Source organism: Hibiscus syriacus, unplaced genomic scaffold (genome assembly GCF_006381635.1).
Source record: "Hibiscus syriacus cultivar Baekdansim isolate YM2019G1 unplaced genomic scaffold, ASM638163v2 tig00110174_pilon, whole genome shotgun sequence".
NCBI classification, from domain to species: Eukaryota; Viridiplantae; Streptophyta; class Magnoliopsida; order Malvales; family Malvaceae; genus Hibiscus; species Hibiscus syriacus.
Window position 1 is genome coordinate 4,006,339 of NW_024062612.1, and position 7,365 is coordinate 4,013,703.

Here is a 7,365-nt window from a genome sequence, read left to right on the forward strand (position 1 = left end):
AGGGAAAGTGACGAGTAGGTCAAGATGTGTTCTCCTAAATCATAAACTCCTTTATATATATTTTTAATTTAAATTAAATTTATTAATATTATATATATATTTATAAATAAAATAATTATTTTTAATATTTATCGGGCCGAGTATTCGGGTAATCGGGGCGGGGATTACCAAACCCATCCCTGTCCCCGTTTAAAAAATTTGAATTTTCCCCATCCTCGTCCCCATCCCCGTCCCCATTTATCATCCCTGAACCCGACCCGTTTAATTCGGTTTTCAATTTTCCCCGACGGGTTCTGTTTTTTTTTTTCATCCCTAGATTATACGTAAATCTAGTTAAAATAAATGAAAATTTACAATTTTCATCCTCAACTCTACTATCACTCCTAATTTAATTACTAAAATTAAAACAAATTCAATCTAGTCATTAAACTTTAGACATTAGATTTTTTTATCAGTCCATCGTTAAATAATTAATAGTATTATGACATAGTAGAAGACATCAAAATGTTATTATTTTATAAAGATAAAATTTACACCAAATCGCATTGTTTTGTATATTTTATAATTTTTCTTCATTTTCTTTTTCTTTGCTTTTGTCCTCTTCTTCTCTCTCTCCATACCTAGATTATAATCACCACTTTTCACTATAGGATACTAATACTTCTTATTAACTTGTTTTACGCCTTTAATTGCAAATGTGATGTCTATTTAACTAGAAAACAACTCAAACCAAATGAATATAGTCTTGTTTACTACAATTTTTTATTCTTCAATCTTTATCGTTTATTATTGATAGAATCTAAATGAAGATATATATTACGTCCTAAGAGAGTTATCTCTACTATTGGAATTTTCAGATAGAGACACCAAATTTCGATCTTTACTTTATAGAAGTGTATGAATTTATAAATCTAACGAGAGAAATCTCAAATTTTGGGATTGCAGTTTTGCTTACCATTGTTGTTTAGATAGCAAAGGGGGAATTATGACGTAATAGTTATTTTAAGTTTGTGTGATTAGTGGTGGATTTAAACTTTTAAGAGTGGTATTTTCAAAAGAAAGTAGATATATATACCTTATATTTTTTTTTTCTTAATGCGTTAAATTAATTTAGTAGTTTTGGGTATGCAATTATTCCCTTTGAAACTGCTACATATGTTCATGTATGCGAGTGTAGGAAATGTTTGTTTTCTAGGTATAACATGTTTTGTTGCGGAAGACGGCTATCGGATAGAGCAAAATCGCAACTGATAATTTGAGAAAATAAAAATGAAGATAAAAGACAAAATTTACGTGGAAAACCCCTAAAAATTTAGGGTAACCATGGGCAACGGTAGAAGAATTTCACTATGAGAAATAGGAATTACAACCTCTCTCGATCTACCAAGAAGAAAACAATGATAATTCTCTCTAGATAAAAGGAGAAAACAACTCTCAAGAAACTCTCTAAAATCTCTCTAGTATTGGAAGAAAGTAGAATGCTTTGGGATGATTTTGAAGCTAAATGAGCTAGGGTATTTATAGTTGAAACTTAAGGACTAATCTTATAATACCTTAAAGTTTAGTGACTAAAGTTTATAATTTACCCATTTAATTTTCAAACATTGTTGCACTTAATTTTGACATTGCAATATTAGGTGCCTAACTTGAACCAACTTTCCAAGCTTTGACATTTCAACAATCTCCCACTTGAAGATTTGATTGGAACAATCATATCTTCACACCATTCTTTCTACCTTGTACCATCATGTTGCTTACGTCTCTGACATGCCACAAGAGGATCGACACCAGGTAAATTTATAAGCGTTGATCGCCTTCGTCATGAAATCTGCTATGTTGTCTTTGGTATGGATCTTCTGTATATCTATCGTTCCTTCTTCCACCTTTTCACGAATAAAATGGTACTGAACTCGTATGTGCTTAGTCCTTGAATGAAATGCTGGATTCCTTGATAGATGCAAGGCGCTTTGACTGTCACAAAACAGAGAGATATACTCTTGATTGTGCCCAAGCTCCTCCAATAACATCTTCAACCAAATTGCTTCTTTACTGGCTTGTGTAGCTTCTACATATTCTGCCTCTGTTGTGGACATAGCCACAACTGACTGTAATTTTGAAACCTAGCTTACAGCTCCACCAGCAACTTTGAACACATATCATGTAGTAGATTTGCTTTTATCCAAATCCCCTGCATAGTCAGAATCTACATACCCATTAATTAGTAAGTTTGATCCTCCGTAATATAATGCAACATTTGAGGTCCCTTTGATGTATCTTAGGATCCTCTTTACTGTATTCCAATACTCTTTGCTTGGATTCGCCATGTACCGACTAACCACTCCCACTGCTTGTGCAATGTCTGGTCTTGTGCATATCATAGCGAACATTAAACTTCCCACTGCTGATGCATACGGTACTCGAGACATCTCCATCCTCTCTTTTTCACTGCTAGGACTCATATTGGAGGATAATTTGAAGTTAATAAGAAGAGGGGTAGAAATTGGCTTACAATCTTGCATGTTGAATCGTGACAAGATCTTCTTCAAGTAATTCTTTTGTGAAAGCCAAATCTTCCTATTACTTCTGTCTCGGTGAATTTGCATCCCTAGAATCTTGTTTGCTGATCCCAAGTCCTTCATTTCAAATTCCCTAGCCAGTTGTGCCTTCAATTCTTCAATATGATCTTTGTTGGGGATGTAACTGGTGCTTGCCATACATCAGAGTGAACCAATTCTAGAACACTTTTGGCTCTAGAATTTGACGTATTGAATTTCAACCGGTGCTGCTTACTTGTTACGCAATGCTCACACAAAGGAAGTGTTACCTTTGTTAAGTCTGGAAGTAGTTTTTCTCCACAAGGACTTTCATTCCTTGTTCTGACATGTGTCCAAGTTTTTGATGCCATAATTGCAGAATCTGAACTACATGAGGCAACAGAGGCTTCTGCTTCTAGCAAAGTCTCTCCCTTCAGCATGTACAAGTTTGCTGCTATCTTTTCGCCTTTCAGCACCACAAGCGCTCCGGAACACCTTCATGATTCCTTTATGTTTTCAATCTTACTTGCATTATCCAACAATCCGTAGGATAATAAATTTTTCTTCAGACCTTTCACGTGCCGCACATCTCGAACAACTTTAATTGTTCCATCATACATCTTCAATTTGATGGTTCCCACACCAACGATCTCTAAGGCATGATCATTGCAACTATACACAGATCCTCCTGAGACAGGTTCATAATGATGGAACCATTCTCTTCTTGAGGTCATGTGATATGTCGCTCCCGAATCAATGAGCCATATATCTGCAAATCTTTTTCTGCCTTCCACGGTGGTTGACGCTTCACAGCATAGAGCATCTCCATCATCTGAAGTGTTTGCGGTATTGCCTTGTGGATTGGAGTTTTTATTTAGACTCCAACAATCCTTCTTCAAGTGACCCTTCTTTCCACAGTTGTAACACTTTAAATTCTTCTTGCTCCTCGACTTCGATCTACCATATTTGTGACTGTTGCTTTGGCCACGTTCCATTGATCTCCCTCTCATCGTTGTCAACGCTTCTGCTTGTTGCACATTTACTTGTCTGTCTTCCTTGTTCTTGCGCCGATTTTCTTCTTGTAGAACAGCAGCTGCAACATCATCGAATACTAGACTAGTGACATTACTATTTGTCAAGTTGATGATGAGTTGATCATACGAATCCGGTAGACTTTGAAGTAGAAGTTCAACATGTTCTTGTTCTCCTATTTTACAGCTTAAGGATGTAAGCTGAGAAAATAAGGTGTTCAGTGTATTTAAGTGCTCCGTCACTGAAGTAGATTCTGGCATACGGAGAGTGTACAATTTCCTCTTAAGGAAAATTTTATTGTGCAGCGATGTGGCCTCGTACAATTTGGTGAGATGATCCCATATCTCCTTAGCTATCTTCTTCTCCTCGATGCTTGACAATACTTCATCTGCTAATGCTAGATGAAAGTTTGCCATAGTATTTCCGTCCATTTCGATCCATTTGTTGTCGTCTGTGAGATCTACTGGCCTTTCGCTGATAGCTGCTAGACAACCGTCTTTCCTTAGGATGGCCTTCATCTTCAATTTCCACATTGAGAAATTTCTCACATTGAACTTTTCAATATCAAATTCCGTTGCTATTGCTTCGTTTACGGATAGCTCTCACTATTTCACTATCGTGAATAGTTCTCTGGAACCTTCAAAGAATGGGTAATAACTTCTTACTTTCTTATGTTGGAGGATCCACCTTTGGGTGGCAACCACAAAGACAATATGCAGATATTACACACTCTAATCTAGCTCTGATACCAGAAGACGGCTATCGGATAGAACAAATCGCAACTGATAATTTGAGAAAATAAAATGAAGATAAATAGACACAAAATTTACGTGGAAAACCCCTAAAAATTTAGGGTAAAAACCATGGGCAACGGTAAAGAATTTCACTATGAGAAAATATGAATTACAACATCTCTCGATCTACCAAGGAGAAAACAATGATAATTCTCTCTAGATAAAAGGAGAAAACAACTCTCAAGAAACTCTCTAAAATCTCTCTAGTATTGGAAGAAAGCTAGAACGCTTTGGGATGATTTTGAAGCTAAATGAGCTAGGGTATTTATAGTTGAAACTTAAGGACTAATCTTATAAATACCCTAAAGTTTAGTGACTAAAGTTTATAATTTACCCCATTTAATTTTCAAACATTGTTGCACTTAATTTTGACATTGCAATATTAGGTGCCTAACTTGAACCAATTTTCCAAGCTTTGACATTTCAACATGTTTGGCGTCTAAAATTGTGAATAAAAACTTGGTTGTCTCATTCGTATTTTGATCATCAACAAAAACAAAAATTCTCAATCGGTTTTATCTTTGTTTAAAATTGTATTTTTGCCACGTAAATTTTAGGATAAATTACAAATTTCGACACCCTTAACTTTCCACAACTACAGCAGAAGTGGCATTTTTATAACTTTTCACTTTTCCTTGGTCCTATCTTTTTCTTCTTTTGATGGATAGTGATCTTATCTTCTTCTTCGGTCACAACCCGTCAATGTTTCCTTTTTCTTTTCATTTTTTTTTTGCATGTTAGATGTTAAAATTAACGAGTTTAAATCTAAAAAAATGATTTTAATTCTAAAAGGGAGATTTTAAATCTTAAATGAGTAGACACAAATTTTGTTTTTTAGCCTAAATTTCAAGACTAAAATAAGAATACCAGCTTAAGGGTACAAATATAACTAACCGTTGAAATAATTGTATTATTTAAAATAACTATTATAGTTTATTCCTCTTATTATAATTTTAAATAGTTATTTAATTTTCCGTGTAGTTAATATAATTTATGTATATTTGGTTTGTTTTTATTTTAAGAATAAGGAGGATATTTGTAACAATAATTGTTAATAATATATTAAAATAAAATACTTCGATTAGATGTGAATCATTTTCCCCCATCAACCATGTTTGATAAAGAAACAAATTTTATTGTTTATTTCGATGGTTAAAGGAATTATTGTTTTTACTAGAGGTTATGGGTTTAAGCACTAGCAGCTGCAGCAAGATGATTGAGCGTTCATTGTCAAATGGTTGAGAGTATTTAAAACAGATACTAGTAATCACCTTAACTTAATAAAAATAAATAAAATTTGTTATTAATTAATTCTTATGGAATTATTTTAATTAATTTATATTTATAACTAAATTGTTTATATATTTATTTTAAATTAACATAGTGAGGATTGTATTCTCGTTTCATTTATTCACATTAGAAAAAAATAAAAACGAAATATATGGGCCCTTTTGAACATGTTATTTATCTTCTCTAGCTAAAAATAAAAACGAAAGTCGCAATCAATAGATGAAACTTCTTTTTTCAATGGGTGATAAATAACCAAATAAACTGTGTTCGAAACAGAGGCGGACCCTAAACAAAAATTCAGGGGTTGCAAGAGCCTAGGGATGACACTTTTGAGGGGTGACTTTGTATTAGGGTGGCACTTATTGATGTTGCTTGGGATACCCCGAGCATCATGGAGGTCCGCCCCTGATTTGAAAGGTGTGTTGTTAACAACATTATCTAGTGCACGAAATATTCATTTTATTCATTAGAAAACAAGAGTGGATGGCTACTAAATAAATCTAGAAAAAGTGTATGATTAGTTAGAATGAGGATTCATTAAAGACGATGATGTTATTGATGCATATATACTAATCATTGATAAGACTAATTATGTACTATATCAGCTATGTTTCTACGTAGAACTTATGAAACAACGAGTAATTAAAATATTCAAGCCGACATGGGGTATAAAGGAAGGTGACCCTTTCATTGTACTTATTTGTTCTATGCGTGGAGAAGTTATCCAATCTAGAGCTCAGCCCGAATAGAATGGTTCCTAGATACAGTGAAGGTTGAATCGAACAAGCCATAACATTTATAAATTGAGAGCCCACTGTATCCATAATGAAACAATCTCATATAGGGATTCTAAATCACAGGTTAATTAATCTATAATTTAACTTTAAAAAAATTAAGACAATTAAAATATAGTGTCCACATTAGGTGTGTAGAGATGCGGCAACGGATGAATAGATGTTGCTTTCGTTGAGGAATCAAACCTAGAAAGTTCTAGACTCTATCAAAGAATGAGAGGGGAAGATTGAGATGATATGGGCGTCGGCAAAGAGATGGTATGCAAGAATTAGGGTTGATGGAATTTGAGACAACTAGAAGATTAAGACAAAACAAGATAAAGGGCAATAAAAAGATAAAGATAATTAAAGATAATAAAATTGGATAGGATAGGATAACTTAGAAAAATTACGGTTTTCGAAAAATTTGATCCTAACACGGAATGGAACAAGAAGATAGGCGTTAGATAGGTGATAATAGAATTATGAATATGAAAACGAAATTGGAAAATAATAAACAGATAAAGATAACTAATTTGAAATTTCCCCTAGTATGTATGTGTTGTCCAAAGCTTATGGATATGGTGAAGGTGGCGTGAACTTGATGATAATGATGATGGATATGATGAAAATAGATGGATAACTAACCTATCGAACCCTCTTAGTCACAATTAAAAAACAAACTCGATAATTGACCCTAACCAACTCTCTTAATTGCAATAAAAAGACAAATCGGAATGTGAAGATCTCTCTCACAAAGAACTTGAAAATAACTTAATGGAAAGAAGCTTTGAAGGCACAAGTATCACCGCTTGCAAGGAAAAACTTTTAAAATATTTTATTGAAGAAAACTTGATGATTTCAATGGTGGGAGGAGCATCTTTTATATAGGTTTTGAGGAGTCCTAGTTGTAACATGATTAAAGCATAAAATAATAATAAA